At 52.4% G+C, this 8160-nt stretch overlaps 1 pseudogene; it reads left to right on the forward strand.

Moving 5' to 3' along the window:
- The first annotated feature begins 3098 nt into the window (after positions 1 to 3098).
- Positions 3099 to 7934, forward strand: LOC102155646 (annotated as a pseudogene).
- The last annotated feature ends 226 nt before the right edge of the window (positions 7935 to 8160 follow it).

Here is an 8160-nt window from a genome sequence, read left to right on the forward strand (position 1 = left end):
TGTTAGGTGAGAATAATGCCTTGGGAACATTACTCAAATTAAAATTAAGCATCTGCCAAATGCATTAGTAAATATTCTATTGAGGAATTTCTAAAACCCCAGATATTTGTCTTCCTAATTGTGATTCTAGTATGAAGACATTGTATGGAACTTATCACTAGGAAAGGGATGACTTTAACCTCAGGCTGGATTCTTACATGTGATAATTCCAAATACTTTCTCATTGGCTCAGTCAGTGATGGCTCATTTGTGGCTCAATGGATCAAGGGATGATGGTTTGAAACCAAAGCAAACCCTAAATTGTGTCAAAGGATAATTTTGGGGAAAAACCACAAATAAGAAGAAACCAAAGAGGAAAAGAAAACTCAGGGTGGGCTTGTTAGCTCTGCCGCACGCACAGGGTCTACTTCTGTGAAGGAAAGGGGCTGCAGAAGTGGACTCGGGGAGGCCACCCAGGCAGCCCAGCAAAGCGGGCCCAGAAGAGCAGGGGCTGGGCTGCGGTGAAGCAGGTGTGGCCAGGGCTGGGGAGGCCCAGGCCCCTCTGCTCTGTCAAGCGGGCCAAGCAAGTTCAGAGGAGAAGACAGACACCCTTAAGTGTGGGTGGGTTGATTTTCCCCTCCATGGGCTTGCATAATGCTCTCTCAGCGGGGTTCTGAAGGGCAAAGGAGCCAAAGTTTAATTACCATCCATCATGTCCTAGAGATACAAAAAAGAAAAGCAAAAGGAAAAATGCTTTTTCCATTGTGGTGACAAGTTTGAAGACTGACCCTCTTAACAGCTTCCATATATACCCTACAGCATGGGGCCTATAGGCATGTTGTATATTATATCCTCAGTACTTAGTTATTTTTAAGTGCAAATTTGTGCCTTTTGACCACCTTCATTCAATTCCCCATCCCTACCCCTGTCTGGTAACCATAAATATTATCACTTTTTCTATGAGGTTGATTTTTTTTCAATATTCCACATATAATTGAGACTGTAACTTGTGTGAAGAAAATATTAATGTAGGGGCGCCTGGGTGGCTCATTCAGTTAAGCATCTGCCTTGGTTTAGGTCATGAATCCAGAGTCCTAGGATGGAGCCACACATCTAGCTCCTGGCTCAGTAGCCATTAGGCTTCCTGCTCTTAGGGAGCCTGTTTTTCCCTCTCCCTCTGCTGCTCCCTCTGCTTGCGCTCTCTCTCTCAAATAAATAAGTAAAACTTTTAAAAAAGAGAAAATGTTAATGGAGCCCTCTCTCTAGTTTGCAAACACAGTAATGTGGAGGCCAAGAAAAATTCAGGCCATTCCACCTCAAGTTTAGCATTAGCACAAGTACAGCCATCTTAGGCCCCTGGGAATAAGAGCTGAACTTTACAGGAAAAACTGCAGAATGTCCTAGGTAGGAAATCCCGTATGGGAAAGACAACAAAGCTCAGAATGCCCTCTGCAGAGAATCCCATATCAGATCTTAAGAAACTCCCCGACCCTTTCCCCATATTGGAAAGAAAAAAAAAATTCCTCCACCTCTTCTGAAAATCCCCTAGACCAGCCCATAAAAAACCCAGCTGTAACCCACTTAGGGGTCCAAGCCCCTGCTCTGCTGTGTGGAGTATACTTGAACCCAAGCTCGAGCTTGTAAATAAACCCTCGTGTACTTGCATGGGTGTCGGCTCTTTGGTGGTTTCCCGGATTCGCAATCTTGGGCACAACATTTGGGGGCTCGTCCGGGATCCGAGAGACCTCCAGAACCCTATCTGGGTGCACTCAACTTTTTCCACCTTTTGCGCGCATATTCTCTGAGAGCTCCAAGCTGTATTTTTACCTCTAGGAATTCCAATCTGGATTGGATCGACATTGGCTTAGGCGGACGCGCTGGTGGGCCGTCCACCGGGGGTCTTGAGGAGACATCCCTTGCCCCGCCTGGAGGACGGGGTCCTCATCTGTAAGGAGGGCCGGCTGCCAGCCCTTCGGGTTACTTTGTTTTGTCTCTGCGGCCGCACTGGAACATTTGTCTGTTACTGTGTTCTTGTTAACTGTTTTGTGCACTGGTCTGTGTTCCTGTGTTCACTGTTAACTGTTTGTGCGTTTGACTGTGTTATTTGTTTTTTTTTTAAGATTTTATTTATTTATTCATGAGGGGCACACACACAGAGAGAGAGGCACACACACACACAGAGAGAGAGAGAGAGAGAGAGAGAAGCAGAGACACAGAGGGAGAAGCAGGCTCCGTGCAGGGAGTCCGACGTGGGACTCGATCCCCGGTCTCCAGGATCACACCCTGGGCTGAAGGTGGCACTAAACCGCTGAGCCACCAGGGCTGCCCAACTGTGTTATTTGTTAACTGTCATAACTGTCTGTGCCTTGGTGTGGACGGGGGACATAATGGGGCAGACACAAACTACACCCCTGTCCCTTATGCTCTGCCACTTCTCGGACATTAAGAAAAGGGCTCATAATCTGAGCACAGACATACAGAAAGGGAAATTTCAGACTTACTGCATATCAGAATGGCCGACCTTTGACATGGGATGGCCCCGAGAAGGAACTTTCCACCTACCTATTATCTTACAGGTTAAGGCCGTGATCTTCAGGGATGAACCAGACGGCCACCCTGACTAGGTGCCCTACATCCTGGTCTGGCAGGACATGATCGAGAGTCCTCCTCCTTGGCTAAAACTATTTTTACCCCCCCCCCAAACAGGACCTACCAAGATTCTAGCCCTGTGGAAAGCCGAGAAGGAGACCAACTCTAAGAGGAAAGTGCCCCCTTTATCCGGTCTTGCAGGATTCCTCTCCGGAGGACCTGATTTTCCCACCACCGCATCCGACAACCCCTTGCCCTTCCGCCCCTCCATTGGAGGCACCGGGGGCTGCAGAAGGGGCCCCCCTCCCAGATGAGGGAGTCCCTGTGCGCAGGCCAGCGGCGGTGACACGCCGAGGGACCCACTGGGCGGCCCCACCCCCTAACGCGGGGCTGTGGACTCCACCGCCCCTCCCCTCCAGGCCATGGGACCCCCCGACGAGACTGGTGGACAGCTAATGTTGTACTGGCCATTCTCCACCAGTGATTTATATAATTGGAAAACCCAAAATGCAAAGTTCTCTGATAATCCGAGAGATCTAATCGGGCTTTTAGATACTGTTCTCTTTACCCACCAGCCTACTTGGGATGACTGCCGACAGCTCTTGCAGGTTCTCTTCACCACCGAAGAGAGAGAACGAATGCACGTGGAAGCCCAGAAGTCTGTCCTGGGAGAGGACAGACAGCCGACTCAAAACCCAGACCTCATAAACGCTGCCTTCCCTTTATCCCTCCCCACCTGGGACCACAACTCGGCTGAAGGTAAGGAGAGACTCTGGGTCCACTGCCAGACTCTAGGGGCAGGTGTCCAGGCTGCCGCGCGCAAGCCTGCCGAGCTGGCCAAGGTCTATGATGTGAGACAGGGTAAGGATGAGAGTCCAGCAGCCTTCTTAGGGAGAGTCATAGAGGCTTTTAGGCAGTACACCCCTATGAACCCAGAAGCCCCGGAAACAAAGGCCGCAATTATCATGGCCTTTGTTAACCAGGCCGCTCCGACATTAAAAAGAAATTGGAAAGAGTAGAGAGACTGGGAGAGAAGAGCTTGCAGGACTTAGTAATAGTAGCAGAAAGAGTCTATAATAATAGAGAAAGTCTGGAAGAGCAACAAACCAAACTAAGTGACCGGCAGACTCAAAACCTGGCCAAGATCCTGCTGGCCACAACCATGGATGACCCACGAGAAAGATGGAGGCACCTCAAGAAACTGGCTTCAGGGACAGGTAAGGAGGATGGCCCTGGTCCCCGCCGGGAGCGCCCTAAACTGAACAAAAACCAATGTGCTTTTTGCAAGGAAGAGGGCCACTGGGCGAGAGACTGCCCTAACAAAAGATCTAAGGCCCCTGCCAAGACCTTGGAGATAGAGGACCTGGATGACTAGGGGAGTCGAAGTTCGACACCCCTCCCCAAGCCCAGGGTAATCTTAGAGTGGAGGGGCAACCTGTTGAATTCCTAGTGGATACTGGGGCACAACACTTGGTTTTATTACAACCCCAAGGGAAATTGGCAAGCAAGACTTCATGGGTGCAAGGGGCCACGGGCACCAAACAATACTCATGGACTACTTGAAAAACTGTGGATCTCGGCATGGGCCAGGAATCCCATTCCTTCATAGTCATCCCTGAGTGTCCCTACCCGTTGTTAGGCCGGGACTTGCTCACCAAGATGGGGGCACAAATTCGCTTCCACCCTGAAGGGGCTAAAATCCTAAATAAGGAGGGGCACTCGATTGAAGTGCTTGTCCTGAGTTTAGAAGACGAATATCGTCTCCACCAAATACCCTCAGCCCTGATGACTGACATTGACCGTTGGTTGCAGGAATTTCCCCAAGTGTGGGCAGAAACTGGGATAATTGGGCTGGCCCGGCACCGCCCGGTCATATATATAGAACTAAAGCCCGGGGCAGACCCTGTCAGGGTCCGCCAATACCCCATGCCTCTAGTAGCATGAAAGGGAATCACACCCCACATACGGCGATACTGGACTCGGGCATATTAAGGCCCTGCCAATCGGCCTGGAACACTCCCTTGCTGCTGGTTCGGAAACCGCACTCTGCGATTACAGGCCAGTCCAGGACTTGAGGGAAGTCAACCGGCGAGTAGAGGATATGCCCCTACGGTCCCAAACCCATACACCCTCCTCTCCACCCTGCCTCCAGACAAAACCTGGTATACAGTGTTAGATTTAAAAGATGCCTTTTTCAGCCTGCCTCTGGCACCCAGGAGCCAAGACCTCTTTGCCTTTGAATGGACGACTCTGAGAAAGGCATCAATGGCCAGCTCACCTGGACTCGACTGCCACAAGGATTCAAAAATTCACCGACCATCTTCGATGAGGCCTTACACGAAGACTTGGGTGGGTTCCGTTCCGAGCACCCTCATTTGACCTTATTGCAATATGTAGATGATATCCTGTTGGCGGCGGAGGACCAGGACACTTGCCTGCGAGGCACCAGGGACTTGCTCTGGACAATAGCAACTCTAGGATACCGAGCCTCAGCTAAAAAAGCCCAGATCTGGGATCCCTGGATGGCGCAGCGGTTTGGCGCCTGCCTTTGGCCCAGGGCACGATCCTGGAGACCCGGGATCGAGTCCCACGTCAGGCTCCGGTGCATGGAGCCTGCTTCTCCCTCTGCCTGTGTCACTGCCTCTCTCTCTCTCTCTCTGTGTGTGTAACTATCATAAATAAAAATAAATAAATAAATAAATAAATAAATAAATAAATAAGCCCAGATCTGCAGAACAGAGGTGAGCTACCTAGGGTACAAATTAAAGGATGGACAAAGATGGTTGACAGACGCGTGGAAGGAGACCGTCCTGAGGATCCCACAGCCTCAAACCTTTCGCCAGGTACGTGAATTCCTGGGTTCAGCAGGGTTCTGTCGATTATGGATTCCGAGTTTTGCCGAGATGGCCAGACTCCTCTATGAGGCCACCAGGCACCAGCAAAATTTTGTATGGACAGAGGCCATGAACAAAGCCTTTAATGACCTTAAACAGACCCTGCTGTCTGCACCGGCTCTTGGGTTGCCTGACCTAACCAAGCCCTTCTACCTATATGTGGACAAGAAAGACAGGGTGGCGAAAGGGGTCCTTGTCCAGTACTTAGGTCCCTGGAAGAGACCCATAGCTTATCTCTCCAAAAAGCTGGACACAGTGGCTGCAGGATGGCCCCCATACTTAAAAATTATTGCTGCGGTGGCCACTATGGTCAAGGACATAGACAAGCTGGCCATGGGGCAAGAACTGCATATGCTATTGAAGGGGTACTCAAACAGCCCCCAGACCATTGGATTGGCAATGCCCGTCTGACCCATTATCAGAGCCTACTGCTAAACCCCACCAGAATTTTATTCAAACCACCGACAACCCTGAATCCGGCAACACTACTCCCCAACCCAGACTGGGACCCCCCCCCTCTGCATGACTGTCAAGAAATTTTGGCACAGGTGCACGGAATCAGAGCTGATCTCCAGGACCAGCCACTGCCGAATGCGGACGTCACCTGGTACACGGACGGCAGCAGTTTTGTCCGAGAAGGGGTCAGGTAGGCGGGGGCAGCCGTAACCACGGAGCCGGAGGCCGTCGGGGCAGGGCCACTGGCAGCCGGAGCGTCGGCTCAACGGGCAGAGCGAGGCCCGGGCCAAGGCGCTGACCACGGGGGCAGGTGAACGGATCAACACCTACGCCGACGCAGGTCCGCCTCCGCCTCCGCCACCGCTCACCCCCCCCCCCCCCCGGAGCCCTGACGGAGAGAGGGCTTCTGGCAGCGGAGGGAAAGACTGTGAAGCGCCGAACAGCTCCTCCAACTCCCGAGGGCCCCCCGGCTGCCCGCGGCCCCGGCCGTCATCCGCTGTCTGGACCCGCCAGGAGCCGGGGCGCCGGGAGCCGACTCAGAAGCTCAGGAGGCGGCCCTTACGGCGACCCAGGTTTTAACAACCACGCGGCCTGATCCTCATCCGGGGGCTCCCACCCGGCCGACACCCCCAACTGTCCTGACACTGGCTTACGCCGGATCAAACGCTTGCCTCTGACCCAGTGCTCGCGTGGCTGGGGGAGGGCCGCAGACTCCGGCATCATCCTGCCAGAGGAACCGGGGCGGCGGGGCCTGTCCAAAATGCGTCGGAGCGCTCCCGTGGGGACAAGGGAGATGGGAGGCCTCGTACGACATGCAAAGATCACTATTAAAGACTCTCGAGCAAGGATGGAGCGGATTGTGGCAGGCGGCCACGCATGCCGGTTAACTAACGCCACCGCCCAGGGATCTAACCGGGCACCCGGCTCCGGGGGGACCGCCCAGGAGCCTACTGGGAAGTGCACTTCACTGAGGTGAAACCTGGAAAATACGGCACAAGTATTTACTAGTGTCTGTAGATACCTTGTCAGGATGGACGGAGGCATTTCCCACCAAACATGAAGCAGCACAGACCGTGACCAAGAAACTGCTGGAAGACCTCTTACCGAGGTATGGTTTTCCTGTTAAGATTGGATCAGACAATGGACCAGGATTCGTCTCTAAGGTAACACGGGGAGTGACACTAGTACTTGGGGCAGATTGGAAATTACATTGTGCATGTAGGCCCCAGAGCTCAGGACAGGTAGACAGGATGAACAGAACATTAAAGGAGACCTTGGGGATCCCTGGGTGGCGCAGCGGTTTGGTGCCTGCCTTTGGCCCAGGGCGAGATCCTGGAGACCCGGGATCGAATCCCACGTCGGGCTCCCGGTGCATGGACCCTGCTTCTCCCTCTGCCTGTGTCTCTGCCTCTCTCTCTCTCTCTCTCTCTGTATCTGTCATAAATAAATAAAATATAAAAAAATAAATAAATAAAGGAGACCTTAACTAAATTAGCCCTGGAGCCTAGTGGGGACTGGGTGACTCTCCTCCCCTTCGCCCTATATAGGGTGAGGACCTCCCCATATAAGATGGGACTGACCCCCTACGAGATCAGGTTCGGTCTTCCTCCACCTATTATCCCCAATTTAAAACCTGAGGTGCTTGCTGAGTTTGATGATCACCAACTCCTTTTCTCCCTCCAAATGTTACAACGAACCCATGAACAGGTGTGGCCTAAGCTGAGGGCTCTCTATGAGACTAGGCCACCCCTGGACCCCCATCGATATCGGCTGGGTGACTGGGTGTATGTCCAGAGATACCAACACCAGACACTTCAACCTCACTGGAAGGGACCCTACCTCGTGATCCTGACCACTCTCACTGCTCTCAAGGTCGACAGGATTACTCCCTGGGTCCACTACACCCACCTCCAGCCAGCTGACCCACACGCTGTTCTCAGGCCAGAATGGAAAGGCCAACCAGACAAGGACAATCCCCTGAAGCTAAGACTGCGTCATTCTCACTTACCCCACTAATGTTGCTTATGCTCTGTCCTCTTTATGCCAGAACCAACCCCCATCAACCACTTAACCTAACCTGGCTGGTAGTAGACGGTTCTGGGGAAATTATACATTCCCTCTCAAAAATCGCCCCACTGCAAGCCTGGTTCCCTGACCTTACTTTTAACTTGCCTGTACCCACAGACCGTGTCTATGAAAACCAGGGATCTGGACCTAGATATGGAGGTTGGTCACTCCAACA

Source organism: Canis lupus, chromosome X, assembly GCF_011100685.1.
Source record: "Canis lupus familiaris isolate Mischka breed German Shepherd chromosome X, alternate assembly UU_Cfam_GSD_1.0, whole genome shotgun sequence".
Classification (NCBI taxonomy): Eukaryota; Metazoa; Chordata; class Mammalia; order Carnivora; family Canidae; genus Canis; species Canis lupus.